This window comes from Oryza glaberrima, chromosome 3, assembly GCF_000147395.1.
Source record: "Oryza glaberrima chromosome 3, OglaRS2, whole genome shotgun sequence".
In the NCBI taxonomy this organism is placed as follows: Eukaryota; Viridiplantae; Streptophyta; class Magnoliopsida; order Poales; family Poaceae; genus Oryza; species Oryza glaberrima.
In genome coordinates this window covers 19,942,811-19,958,889 of record NC_068328.1, presented here as the reverse complement: position 1 = coordinate 19,958,889, position 16,079 = coordinate 19,942,811, and positions in this window count along the sequence as shown.

Below are 16,079 nucleotides of genomic sequence, written 5' to 3'. Positions count from 1 at the left end.
GTAGAGGAAAGCTTGAAGCATTATCTTCTTCTGCTCATGTGGTCTATAACTAGTCAGGTGTCAGGATGTCCGTTACAAGCTTGCAATAAACTGCTTGGCGCATCTACTTCATATTTGGTGTTGCCACTTTTAGATTTAGCAATTAACTATTTGTCACACCTATCTCAGTGACATATGGGTCCACATGTGTCTATGACATATGGGTCCAGTGGCAAATAGTTAATTGCCACATCTAAGAGTGGCATATAGTTCAATATCTCTCATATTTGTGTCTACGCGCATACTTCTTCTTCCAACTGGGATCGACGTTATCTCTTATATACGAAATGCCATTTAAACTTTCTATAAACACTTATAAGCCATCACACACTGGTGGAGAAACCATCTTTGATCGGTCGACCCAAATCTACAATAGTCCCGGTTGGACAAAAAATATTTTTAAGTCCCGGTTTATAAGAACAACATGACTAGATGATTTTTATTCCTGGTTGATAACAGCAACCGGGACTAAAGATGATTTTTAGTCCCGATTGGTTCCATGTCAGACCTTGTTAGGCGCCTAGGATCTTTAGTCCCGGTTTGTAACATCAACTGGGACTAAAGATCTAACTTTAGTCCCGGTTGGTGTTACTAACCGGGAATAAAAATTAACACATACTGTATAATCCCTATTACTTATCTTCTTCTCTCATCCACACAACAAGCTCTCTCTATCTCTTTTTTTCCTCTCTAACTCCCTATCTCTTTCCTGCCTTATCTCTTTCTTTTTCGGATAAGCGGCGCTGGATCGAGCGAGATCGAGCGCATGAGCGGGCCGGCGGGGCGACGGCCGGCGCGGCGGTGCGGAGAGCTGTGCGGCGGCGGCATGCGCGGTGGCGGCGGGCGGCGCGGTTGCGGGTGGCGGCGCGCAGGCCGCGCGGTGGGGCGGTGGCCGGCGCGGCGGCAGCTTGCACGGCAGCGGCGGGCGGCGCGGTGGCGGGCAGCCCCGCAGAGGGCCGCGCGGCGGGGTCTGGCCGGCGCGGAGAGGAGGCGGCAGCGGCCGGCCGGCAGGCGCCTATGTGTTTTTTTTAAAAAATTTGTGATTTATTGCATGATCTGTGATGTATTTGATTTGTGTGTGATGTGAACTTGTGATGTATTTGCGATGAATTTTGTAGAACTTGTGATGTAATTTGATTTATGTGTAATTTTTTTAGGATTTGTGATGTATTTGATTTGTGTGTATAAGTAACTTTAAGATTTGTGATGTGGATTTGGGATGTTACTTTGATTTGGGATTTGGGGATATGCATGCCACTTGATTCGGGAGAAAATAAAAAAGAAAAAAAAGGAAGAAAGGGGACCATCTGGACTGCTGTTATTCCCTCTTTAGTCCCGGTTGGTAACACCAACCGGGAATAAAGATAGGGATCTTTAGTCCCGGTTATTTCGCTCGGGACTAAAGATAGCGATCTTTAGTCCCGGATTCGTAGTTAGGGGGTTACGAACTGGGAGGAAAGATGGTTTCTCCACCAGTGACATGTACTTGTACAAACGTTCGTAGATCGTTATGTGGCGTTCTAATAAATTTGAGAAAATACTAAAAATACTAAGAAAGAAAGAAAAACATTCGATTGTTGATTTTCTCTTAGGGCCCCTTTGATTTGGTGGAAAAACATAGAAATTTTGGAGAATTTAAATCCTATAGGAAAAATTCCAATGAATGCTTTTGAATCAAAGAATTGAATCCTATCCAATCCTTTGAAATTCCTATAGAATGGACAATCCTATAGAGATTTTGGAGGAAATTTAGCAAGAGCTCCATCCTCTTGGAAAATTTTCTTTGAGTCTATTTCTTTTATCCGATTCCTGCATTTTTTTTCCTACAGTCCAATTAAACGATCATTCCTGTGTTTTTTTATGTTTTGCAATCCTTTGTTTTATACTTCAATTCCTGTCAAAATCCTGTGTAGATCCTCCCTTCCAAATTGTCGTCGCTCGTCCATTCCCATGCCACAAACCCCAGATCGGTCATATGAATAGTAATAGACGAGAAGCCATGGATTCCACTCATATAAGCCATTCCCTATATGATACGACCGTCGCATCCTGACTCATGGTGTTCAACACATCATTGGACAGTGATGGTCTTCATATCTTGATCGTGTTTTACGGCGACTAGTTTTCTTTAGTAGATTTAAGATGAGGAAGATGAGTTCGGTGCAATGCTGTGTCGCTGATAAAAAAGATGTGTTTGGGATATATTCATAGAGGAATGCGCTATGTCATACAACATATAAGGAAAGAGGGCAAAATAAAAACACGCAGACAACGGGAATTGGGGAGGAACTGACATAGCTAAATTTATTATATCAAAATCTTAATTATATTACACATAAGTATTCGCTTTGTTTTGTACTATAAGACACATTTTGTTTCGTTAGGATTAAGGTTTCGACTCATAGTTACTTTACTAACATAATACAAAAGTATAATGATAATACAGATCTAATAACATCGATTTTCTATTGAGAAAGCAATCTTATGTTATCCTTATCTATTATATCTATCTATCTATCTATTATATACTAAAAGTCCAATGAAACTTCCTACGAACGCTCTCAAGTCGTCACGTGGTGCTCCTAAAAACGCTCCTAAGTCGTCACGTGGCGCATTGATAAATCCTAAAAATTCTAAGGAAAAAACAAAACATCTAACCGTTGATTTTCATTTAATCGGGTAGACCCATTATTTTCAACTATTTTACAAAATTACCAAATCACCACCGTTAGATCTATCTTACGAGTACAAAATTACCAAATCAATTTATCTCTCTTAAATTATCCCTCGGTCCGTGTACCTGTACAGCATGTACGTTTGTACGTACGTATCATCCCACCATACTTCTTTTTCTATTTTTTTCTTTCTTATTTAGATTAGATGAAAAACGAAAATAAATAATTCAAGTCCATTCACAACCATTGATTTTCCATAAAACATGGTGGACTAATTAGATTTTTGTTATTAAAAAATTGAAAGGCCCACGTGTGCCACGTCCTCCCTTCCATCATGTACGTCCGTACTTAGTACATACATGTATATATCGGTCCCTCTACCCATTCGGTTCCCTCTCTCTATGATGTATTATTAGCAATCAAACCGTATTCACAACTAGAGCCTCACACACTATATACTACATTCGTCCTATAAAAATTAAATTTTTACCTTCGAACCTTTTCCCATAAAAGTTATATTTCTGCTAATGTGGGACCCAGTAAACTGATTATATTTCCTTGTAATCTTCTTTCTTTCCATCTCATCTCTAACCTATTCTCTTAATATTCCTTTTAATAAAGTTTATACATGGAATGTGTATATGTACTGTGTTCATTAAATAGGGTTATTGAAGTCATTTGTCTATCCTCCTAATATGTCCTTAATTCCCTAGAAATTCAATTTTTATGGGACGGAGGTAGTATGAAATGTTCCCAAATGAATTATCTATCACATAATGCAAATATTTTGGAGTATACAAACCCATCAATTTACCATAGCCTTATGTCCCATATAATCTATTTATTAATAAATAATGAGAATCTATACCAATCTTACTTGCTTATTGATAGTTTTTTTTTAAAAAAAGTTGCACATAGGGTGTAATGATGTCACTATTTGTCATATCATGCATTTGAACTTAAAATAATATTTGTATAAAATAAAACAAAAGTGTAAAATGAACCAATTCTAGAAAACCTTATAATTTCTTAGAACCATTGTGGTTCATAACTTTCCCTTAAATTGAGACAACCATGCATAACCACTTCATCATTTTAAGTGACTACATATCAATAGACTTCTCTCTGTTCTATGGCATAGCAGAAGATAGTTGGCTTTGAATATTATATTTCTTACTATTAAATTTGGGTTTTAACACTCGGGTTTGACTAAATGTATTTAAACAAATATATAGATCGCACATATTATAGGAAGCGAGGTCTAGAATATATCTACTCTATATTTTTATTGATTCATACATAAGTACGTATAACAAATTGCATCAAATGTGAACCAATTAAAAGAAGGAATAAAACACATTTATTATAAATAACCTTTTTGAGATTTTTTTTAAAAATAAGAGCCCAAAACATTTAATTAAAAAGAAAAACAACACCTTACTTTAATTTGGATTTAAAGACCCACGTCTTCTTAAATGATGAAGATGATTAACTTTATAGATAGGTGCTTATATAGATAAATCAAATATTACATATTGTAAACTAACAAATATCTTAAAAGAAACATTTAAGCTATGATTCAGGAATGCCCGCGCATTCGCGCGGGCTACCATCCTAGTTATTAAAACAGCCTTGAAAGAAGGCACCACGTTCGCTGTGGAGGCTAGAAATTTCCACATTAATTGGAGAAAAAGAAAAGAAGAGTTAAAGTAGAATACAACTTAGACATATCTGAAATTCGGAATTAAAAATAAGTAATATTGGAAGAAGAGTCAATACAGAATCAAATACGAGATTAATTAGAATTCAGAATTAAAAATAAAATAAATTCTGAAATTAGAAAAAAGAAAAAGAGAGTTCAATTAGAAATACAATTTATAAATAACTGAAATTCGTAATTAAAAATAAGTAATATTAGAAAAGGAGTCAATATACAATCGAATACGAAAATAATTAAAATTCGGAATTAAAAATAAAATAAATTCTGAAATTAGAAAATAGAAAAAGAGAGTTCAAGTAGGAATACAATTTAGAAATAACTGAAATTTAGAATTAAAAATAATTAATATTTGAAGAAGAGTTCTTATAGAACTGAATACAAGAATAATTAAAATTAGAAATAAAAAAATAAAATAAATTTCGAAAATAGAAAAATAAATATAAGAGTTCAAGTAGGAATACACTTTATAAATAAAAAATATCAAAATAAAAAATATGGAATTTTTAAAAATTAATCAACCTAGAACTCAACGATGACAAATAACAATAAATAAGGGACAAGTAATAGGCCCGTAAAACAGTAAGATGGTGAACGGTTGATGAGAAATCTAAAAATTATAAACAAAACCACCAATAGAACCCCCAAGGACGATTAAGAGGTGGTACGATAGATAGAATGTTAAGCAGCATAGTCACGATAGTTGGCAGGACTTTTATAAAGTAAAAAATAAATCGCAATGACAATCATGTTTTATTTTTAAAATCTTAATGATAATAAACAGGGGAGGCAATGGGTAGGCCATACAGGAGTATAATAGTGTGCAGCCGGCGGCGGTTGGCGGGACTTCTAGAAATTTAAAAAATGAGTACTTAAAATTCGAAATAAAAAATAAAAAAAATTTAAAAATAGAAAAATAATTCTAAGAGTTCAAGTAGGAATACACTTTACAAATAAGAAAATATCGGAATAAAAAATATGGAATTTTTTTTAAAAAAATAGTCCATCTAGAACTAAGGAATGACAGATAACAATAAAGAGGAGAGAAACATTAGGCCCATAAAGGAGTAAGTTGGTGGTAGTTGATGCGACATCTAAAAACTATAAACAAAACCACAAATAGAATCTCAATGATGATTAAGAGGAGGGACGATAGACAAGCCGTTAAGCAACACGGTCACGATGGTTGGTGGGACTTCTAGAAAGTAAAAAAGTAAATCGCAATGACAATCATGTTCGATTTTGAAAATCTCAATGATAATAAAAATACATTAGTATAGTATGGCGAAGCCGGCGGCGGTTGGGTGGATTTCTAGAAAATAAAAGATGAACCCCAACGATAGTTATGTTCAATTTTTAAAATCCCAACAACAATAAATATGGGGGACAACAGGTTGATCATGAAGAAATACAATATTAATGTTTGACAACATTCCTAAAAATTATAATAATTGAACCTGACGAGACAATGAACTCTAAAAACTAGAAGGTGTATTTTTTAGTGGTTTAAAGGAAGATAAATAAAAGCCGTGATATATTGGGTAAACAAATAAAGGGTTGATAAAAGAGTAAGAATTAAGGACTGGTGTTACTTTTAAATAAAAACTATAAAAGATTAAGGATGATAAGATTCGATCTTTTAAGGTTATAAGACAACGTAATGGCTATTTAACAAATTTTAAGTAATGACAAATATAGAAAAATAGATAATTTTATATGGGTGCTAGCCGCGCAATTGCACGGGTCACCCAGCTAATTAGTAAGAAAAATACAACTTATTCTTTTAAAGGAGTGAGAGTATATATATATATATATATATATATATATATATATATATATATATATATATATATATATATATATATATATATATATATATATATATGTATATGTGTGTGTTTGTGTATCTAAATATATGACGGCCGTTTTGTACTTCCGGGAGTACGTATTCTTATTATCATCCGATTGAGGTTTTGATCTCATTAAGGAAACATATAATCCCTCCATCCCATAATATAAGGGATTTTGAGTTTTTGCTTGCACTGTTTGACCACTCGTCTTATTCAAAAATTTTGGAATTATTATTTATTTTTTGTCACTTACTTTATTATCCAAAGTACTTTAAGCATAACTTTTTGTTTTTCATATTTGCACAAATTTTTAGAATAAGATGAGTGGTCAAACAATGTAAACAAAAACTTAAAATCCCTTATATTATGGGACGAAGGGAGTATAATTTACCGTTGCGTGCATGCACACCTGATTCCGGATTCATTGCAGCGATTCGTTGCAGCGGCATGTGATTCAATTCAACTTATTAAATGTTAACCATAGGATGAATAACCAACATGATCCTTGAACTTTCGCTTAAGGATTAATTTAGTCCTTGATATTTTGTATTGTCCAAACAAGTCCCTAAAGTCCATTGTGTGATTTAATATAGTCCTTAAACCCTCTAAAAATGCCATGTGTACATGCCACATCATCTATGCAAGCATATTGAATATTTAAATGTCCATTCTACCCTTACGTTTTCATAGGAAATAAAGAACAACTATTGAGAAAAAAACAAAAAAAAAGGTTTTGGCAATTGGTAAAAAGATGTAGCATTGGTAACAAAAAGAATTTGGCATTTTCCTTTGTTTTATGATTGCTTCTTCTTGTTTTTCCCTTTGTTTTTTTTATAAAAAATGTAAGGTTAAAATGGACATTGAAATGTTAGCTTGACATGCATGAATGATGTGGACATGCCACATTGCATTTTAAGTGGTTCCAAGGACTATATTAAGCCGCATCATAAGTTTGGACATTACAAAACATCAAAGACGAATTGACATCTGAACAAAAGTTGAAGGACTGGACTGACTATTCACCCTTAACAATATTGCTAATATTCAAATTAGCATATACTATAAGTTATCAGATACTACTACTCTTTCTTTTCTTGCTAACTGCTTCTTAGAAGTATATGCTACTTACGCAATGCAACAGTACATATATATATATATGTATATATACGTGTATGACGTGACCATGATTACCATTGATATAACCATTGCTCACATCATGGATCAACAAGAATTCATCACGATCAAGTCATCTAAGTGCTGGAATCTGATTCGGCCACCTACTACGCTGACTTCAAACGGCCACTCCGTTTTCGGCCCGCGAGTACTTGATGAAAAGCTCTCAGAGTCCTCTTTCCAATGGATCCAGCCACATCTCCAAATTCCATCTCAGTCGGCTGTAATCGTATAAACAAGGTGTTACGTCACTTATAATGGGCGTATGAACTTGTAACTTTATTTGGGACCCCGGCCCATGTGGGGTGCGCCCCAACCAGGTGGAGCTCGACTCTGGAGACCCCTTGATCGTCCTCCCACCTCCTTAAATAGCTAGGTATCCCTTCAGGGTTTCTTGGGTTTTGTTTAGATTAAAGTTTCGCTTCGCAACTTTGCCGTGTGATCCACCGGTCGATTAGATCGTCGTTTTGCTAGTTACGGAATCCGAACTTATCATTTGTGTTCAATTCCTATTTGCAATTTAGATTGCTTTTATCTTGTTCTGCTTGTTTCTTCGATTTTTTTTGCAGGAATAAGGTTGATCTGCACCGGCAAGATCAACAACCCATGGAGGGCTGTATTGATCGCTAAGGCGGAACACCACAACGTCTCATACGATTGTAGTCGGGTCGTCAACGTTTCACCTAAATCGTAGTTATCATCAACTCATCGAAAGATCGGACCAATAGAAAATAGCCAGAAAATATTGCACCCATTAGAAAATAGCCATAGAAAATATTGCATCCATTACCTAGCCATCTTTGTGCCCACTGCATTGGTCTTTTAAGTTTTTACTTTGTTGAGTTTTGCGTTGCATCGTCGAGTCGTGTTACTGGTTTTAGCGTCTAGTTAGTTTGAAGTTTCGAGTTATGGTCACGTTTAGTACCACTGTTGTCACCGCCGCCGTGAGTTTGTTGTCGTCGGGACCTGCAAAAAGGGGCTCGTCTCACCACCGGGGGTTCGATTTTGGTAGTTTTTAGAAATTTCCATCGGTCAATTTGGGAATTGCATGTAAGGTTTGCCTAGACGTCTAGGTCTTTGCAATGATCGAGAGCTTCTGTTTTTGCACGCGAGGAATAAGGAAGGGGACAAGTAGATTAGATTGGATCGGTTAAAAGTTAGTTTCCGTTTATATCTTGTGCAAGTCCGCACTCGCCGTCCTTCAACACAAAGAAATGGCACCTCTCTCCTTCGAATCTGATTTCTCCGTCTACTCTCGGTTTCAATCTATAACGTGAGTTGCCCAACAGCTTGGTGGAATTTTATCGAGTGTCGGATTGAAGATCTGTTTGCAAAAACAAAACCTATGAACGAGAGCATCCCATTTTTTATAATTTTAATTTTAGGTTTGCACTTTTGCAGTTGAGTTCCTATAATTTTCATATTTACGTTTGAGTCCTTGCAATCTTACATTAAGGTTCTTGAGGTCTTTTTTTTAAAAAAAATCCAAAAAAAGAGAAAAAAAGTAGAAAGGTGCTAAAAAAAGAAAAGAAAAGCCGAAAAAAAAAACTACTGTTGCCTCTAACTGGATCCGCCGCAAGGCCGCATCGCTGCAGGTGCAGGAACCACCTCTGACCAACACCCCCTTTTCATCGCCGCTCTGGATGCCACAACCATTGCTCCCTCCACGTGCTGCCACCCGTGCCCCCACACGGTGCTGCTGCAGCTTGAGCTCCTGCAGACCACCACCGTAGAACTCGCCACCGAGAAGGCCTGAGATGAATGGATAAGTGGACTGGAAATGTGGGGATAGGGTTTGTATGCTAAGGGGCATTTTGGTCAGTTTAGGATAGTAAATACATTTTTTTTCCTATATGAAACCCTAAAGGTGTAGTGAAAATAGGGTTAGATGATTGCTTCCATTGTAATACTTAGCAAACTTATAAAAGTGGGATCGAATAAGCAAACTTATAAAAGTGGGGTCAGATCGATAGTTAGGCTTCAAAACAAGGTCAAATAAAAAATCGCCCCATATATAAAATATATTATTTTTGACATATGGAAATTGGACAAAATATTCTAACTAGACCCAATTGTAATACTTAGCAAGTGTAAACCCTATACAAAATACTACTTGGCCCATCTTTCAAAAAAAAAACTACTTGGACTACTTGTCATACTCTAGACTTAAATAAATAAAACTACTTGTGGTGGAGTCGCATGGTCGCAACGTTACCACTGTAGTCGTGCAAGTGCTGAGGGTTGTCCCCATGGAAGAGCACGTGTTGCGGGTCGGTGCTGGGGCACTAGTGGTCGGCCATATCCGGAACAAGAGCTGGGGTTCAGTGTAGCGCCTTCTCCTTCACCTATGCAGCCGCCAGCATTTATTTTCAGCTGGCCGGCACCCTGGCTAGCGGCTCATCTAGTGGAGCCACAGCCACGCAAGCACCCCCCCCCCTCTTGCGACTCCGCTTCGTGGAACTCCTCAGCTGCCTCTTTCTTCACGCTTCCCTCCACAGTCATTGCCCTCTTCATTGTCATCGGAGTTAGAGTAGGAGTCGTCGGAGTCCTTCTTCGGCAGGGCCCTGTACTACCACTTGAAGTCGTTGTCCCTTTCATTTTCGCCTGTCATTTTGCATGGCAATGGAGGCTGTGCTTTCCACTCTAACGAGGTGGTGTCGCCGGAGGAGCTGCCGGTGTAGCCTTCGTCCTCCTCCTCACTGGTGCTAATGTATTGGGCTGCTGCAGTGATTCGCTACCGCAGGATTGTGGGTGGAGAAAGGTGAGACATAAAGATGGTGTGCCAAGAAAACCCACATTACTTATTGTTGACGGTCGTTATCGACTAGTTTCGACCGTCAATATTACCCAATTAATGAAGACTAACTATGCTTGTAATGCATTATTCCATAAATAAAATATTCTATTCCACTATATGCTTGGAAAACTAACCATGCAGGAGAAGCTATCAAAATGGAGGAGAATCGACAGTACAACAATCGATCAATCAAACAGACACTGCCGAGAATCAGACGTGTGGATAGATGGGCTGAGAACTCAGATATGACATGATCAAATAAGCCCAAAATTCCCTGTTCTGAGTTAAGGGGCAAACGAGGAATCCACCTGCCGAATTGTGGGCTGATTGTGCCTGGCTAGGGTTCGGCCGAACCCCTTGGTTCGGCCGAACTACCAGCTGGCCCAATCTAGTCCATTTTCCACCGGCAGTTATCTACAGGTATCTTATGACGGTTGGGAGCAATTCTACTAGTAGAAACCGTCATAAGCATGGACACATGGCACAAGGAGGTGAAATATGCTCTTTGGATGCTTCATCATGCTACATGTCAAGAGGAGAGCAAAGATGCTCCTAGGATGCTTGGAGCATCTCCACACTCCCAACGCACCTCATGGGCTATAAATACCCCTCCTCTCATTCATTCCCACACACACATCAAGAAGAAGATCAAGAGCTCTCTCAAGTATTTTTTAGTAGTTCTAGTATTAGTGGAGTAGGAAATATAATAGTCTTTATAGTCCTCGAGTCTTCAGGAGAATTCGGGTATGGCTTTAGTAGCTTTTCTCTCTTCTTTTGTAAGACTTATTGAATTAATAGAATATTCTTCTTTATACCCTTTCGATAATTTATTCCATTCATATTACTTGAGTGCTGACTTTACTTTATACTTGAATTAATATAGTCGTGTAACTAGCTTTCCAGATAGGTGTATTGGTGTGGGTTTAGTGTCCGATTATTCGGTTGCTCTATGTCGGTTGCAAGGATGTAGAGTAGTATTTAGTAATATAAGTGCGGTGCTTAGATTATTAGATACCATTAATTGGGGTTGTATATTGCGGATGAGAGGTGGGCCGCTGATGGTGACAGCTCAGTACGGGTATTCCTCCGCGCCGGTATATAATCCTAAGTTAATTCCCTGGGGAGGGTATTCCTCCGTATTTAGCTCCGGTTGTATGGTCATGATGGGCCGTCGTAAGGAACTCGGCAGTCAGGGGTGGCTTCTCGAAACACCAGGAGGACACTGGGTACGGGGTATTGGTTGCATGACTGTATAATAGCAAGTATAGACTAAAGATGTATGTACTAGAAGTACAAGAATGATACTTTTCTTATTCTTTCTCCACTTAGCTTAGACTATATTTTAGTGAGAGTAGTTCTTAGTTCTTTCTTCTGTGTGTCACCCTACCCTTTGAACTAAATTAACCCCTGCATAGACTTTGATGTATATAAGTAATATATAAACTATTAGCATAGTACTCTCTTATCATATCTTCTCTTGGGATAAAATAAATACGATACCTTGGAATACTCCCGGGTGAAATGCTACAATGGTATATCCGTGCGCTTGCGGATCACATCTGTAACCATAATATAACAGGAATATTTCTAGTGCTACTGCTGGGAATTAAATTTTCAGTAGTGTCGCTAAGAAATACCAACACTTATCCTCTATTTATAGCACAATAGTTGTTCCATGGGAGCTAAGAAGGTGCAGCATGGTAGTGGAGGACATGACCGGCATTCGGCAGTTCATCCTCCGGGGAGAAGTGACTACAGTCCACGTGAAAACCAATGGTAGTGGATGTAGTTGAAGACTTTAAATTAGTGGAAGGGAAGAAGAAATGACATCAACACAACATGGAAAATTTGTTTTATATGGCAGCGCGTAGTAGACGAGTCATATGTGAACTAGCTACTTTGTGGGGATTGGGGGAAGGATTGGATAATATGCATATGTGAACCATTTTGTAATTCAGGATGTTGATTTGGTGATCGCAATTGAATTATTTTTTATTTGAGAAGTTGATTTTGGGATTACAACGTGTCGACTTGGCTCGGCTCTGCTCGACTTGGCTTGGCTCGTTAGAGATAACAAGCTAGCTCGAGCTAGCTCGCGAGCTGGTCACGACCTTAACGAGCCAGAGCACATGAGCTATGGGCCTGTGGACTGTGGCATAGCTGCATAGAATAGAAGGCCCAACAGCCTAACTTGGCAACAGAAAACCCTAGCTAGTGTCGATCGGTTGATCCCCTTTCACGACTCCTCGAGTCGATCCCCTTCTCGTCATTCTCGACTCCTCTTTCGCACTGCACCGCCGCCAGCCACCACCGCCTCTACCGCCTGCTCTCCTCTCCTCACGCGTTGGCGGCGCCGGACTTCTTCTCTCACCGCCCGCATCCGGCCATCCTTAGCCACCAAAGGAGCGGCGCCAGCGTCTTCTCTCGCCGCCCGCATCCAGCCATCCTCAGCCACCGAAGGAGCACGACGCTAGCGTCTTCTCTTGCCGCCCGCATCTGGCCATCCTCAGCCACCGAAGGAGCAGCGCCGACGTCTTCTCTCGCCGTTCGTATCCGGCCGTCCTCAGCCACCGAAGGAGTGCGGCACCGGCGTCTTCTCTCGCCGCCGCATCAGGCCGTCCTCAGCTACCAAAGGAGCACCATCCTCTCCTCCTCTGCTGGCTGCGACTGAGATGGATGAAGAACAAGAGGTGCTGCTTCGACTTCTGAGTTCTGTTTGGATGGTTTTGCTCGCGAGCCTAACGAGCTAGCTCAAGCTTTCAAACGAGTCGAGCCGAGCTAGGTTTCTAGCTCGTTAGGATGATGAGCCGAGCCGAGCTAGCTCGTTAGGAGCTAGACTAAGCCGAGCCAAGCTAGCTCGCTATCCACCCCTATCTATGCCTATAGGTATTGGGGGCGATCGGCTCAATTTGAACCAATTCATCGAGCTGCTTTTTTAAAAAAATTTGTCGCTCCTCTTCGGTGCCTGTTGTCAATCAGGCACAGATGAGGTCACCCTATCAATGCCGAGGTGCCTATCCCAAATCTGGTGTTTATGGGGTTTTGGAACCGACGCATATTAGTTTTTCTGTAGTAGTAGTAGTTCGTGGTATCCCTTCTTTCTTAAACTTAATGCCAAAAGTTCAAACCTCATGCTTTCACGTCATCATCAATTGTGAACCGTTAGATGAATGTATTAGATTGCTTCTCAGTCGTTGGATGGAACGCAACATAGAGCCCAACCCATCAGGCACCGGGTGAGTCTCTTCGCCTCCTCAGTGTCAAATGTAGCCCACATGAACACATTGGCCCAACTTCATACACATCTACATGTATCCGGCCCAACAATCCGTATAAAAGAGCTTTATGGTTGAATGCCCATTCAGATAACATTACAATTTGTTAACTTACGTCAGACCATTTTGCTTCTTTGTAGCTTATGCTTTGAATGTGCTGTTTGCTAAAAAGAATTTCTCCAAGAAAACCATTTGTTTCTTCCGTTTCTTCTTGAGATTGTACCTCCTATCTAACAAATTGATGTTAACCAAGTCCCGCAGCAACGCGCGGGGCATCCTCTAGTTCTATTTATATGGGTGGGTATTTAACCCTCTTACCGGGTAAACATTATGTAGCGGTTATGTATTTTTATTCGCCCGTGAAATTAACGTTAGGGGGCATGTGAAATTGATTTCTCTAGTAGTGTCTGATGTATTAATTACTAACTCAGCATCATGTTTACATTTTCGAGGGCAGGGCATAAGCAAGCACTCTGTAGACACTGGTTAGCTCTTCCAAAGAAATATACATGCCACCTTAATTGACAGCATTTTTTTTAATTCTCTTGCTTTCCATTCAACAGTTTGGCAGTCCCCTGACGATGGATGTGTACCGTAGAGTCAGCAATATATATTAATTTAAGTGATTCGATCAATCCGATCCGCTGGATCACCGATCCGATATGCATGTGTACCACGGTGACGAACTAATTAATCTTTATATGTTTAGCACTCCCTGATGGAGGAGCACTAATGCATGCGTCGATCATGCATATGCCACTCGAACATATAAGCTAGTGGGGTTGGGGGTGTGCCAGCGTTATACTGGCCTTTTGAGGCGACATGGCATCATTAGCGTCACGAGTGGTGAGTGCAGGTGAAAAAGCAAGTCAAAGAAGCTTTTATGTGGTCGATCATGTACAAAAAACTTGCTCACGGCTCCGCTACCAGCTTATACGAGCAGGGGTGATCCGATATTTTGATGAGTGGAAGATAACTACGGTTTAGAAAAAAAAAAACCTTGAGCTAAAATCGTACAATACGTGGTCGTGTTTTTCCATGGCTTATTGATATTATTATGTAGATCAACCTTATTCCTCTAAACAAATCAAACAAATAAACCATAACTAGATAAAAGTAATCAAACTTGTAGATAAAAATCAAATCTCACGATAAATCGGACACTCGGTAAGATGGGGTTCCGAGGACGAGTAACTAGGAGGTTTTATCGACACGCGCAACTATAAGGTTAAATAGCAATGATTAAATTTTAATCTAAACAGTATTAAAAAAAGATTTTTGCAGATAGCACGGAAAGGGTTTTCACGTGCGGTAGGGCTAGCCGTGCGTGCTAAATGGTATGCAAAAATTGCTATTTTTGCGTGCGGGTGGCGCAACCGCACGCGAAAATTTTGATTTTCGCGTGCGGGTGATTACGTCGCCCGTACGCAAAAATAAAAATATGAAAAAAAAATAAAATCCTAAAAATCATGAAACCCTAACCCTAGAAGCTGCCGCTGCGCCATCCTCGTGGTGGCCGTTGTCCTCGTCGTCGCATCGTCCTTGTTGTCACCGTTGACCTCGTCCTCGTCCTCATGGGGGTGTAGGAGGCAAGGGGTGGCCGGGTCCAGCCACTCCCATCACCGTCGCTGAAGCCAGACCCGTTGCCCCTGTGCCTCCCCATCATCGGATCCGCCGCTGCCGCACCTCCTCATCGTCCGATTTGCCGTCGCCAGCATCCTGTTGACGGTCGTTATAAACCAATTTCAACCGTCAATATAACTATAATAAAAGAGAATTAGTTACGCTTATAATACATATTTGTTTTAGAATAATATAGTACTACTTGTGCTTGGAGAATAATTTATTGCAGGAATTGAGCAAATAAAATAAAGAAAAATGAGGAAAACTCACTTCCAAGCAAGCTTATGGATAAGATGGGCCCACAAGTTAGGTGTAATCGTCCTGAAAACTGCGTCAACTACAATAACAATCATAAGGACCCACCTGTCAGTGACCCAGAGAAGTGAGGAGGCATGCTGGGCCAGCCCAGGTTCGGCCGAACCAGGGGTTCGGTTGAATCTTGGCTGCTACGGCTCCGGCTGGCCTTACACGTGGACATCTAGGATGGCTTGCTGATGGTGGTTGCCGGGTAGAATGGTCATTTCGCCTTTTCTACAACCTTCATACCGACCTTATAAATGGAGGAGCTCATTTCACTTCACATACACCCAAGCAATCTCAAGATTCCTCTCTACACTTTAGTTTAGTATTTTTAGTGCTAAGTGGAGTAGAACATAATAGTTCCCAGAGTCCTTGGAGTCTTCGAAAGAGTTCGGGTATGGCTCTAGTAGCTTTTCTATCTGCTTTTGTAAGACTTTCAGTATTAATAAAATATTCTTATTTATATACTTCGGTACTTTACTTAGTCTGAGTATCGACTTTATTTTACATCTGTGTCGTTATAATTGTGTGGGTAGCCTACCAGAGAGGTGCAGTAGTGTGGGTTTAATGTCCGATTTATCGGTTGCTCTATGTTCTTCGTGGGAGTGTAGAGTAGTATTTATTAATGTA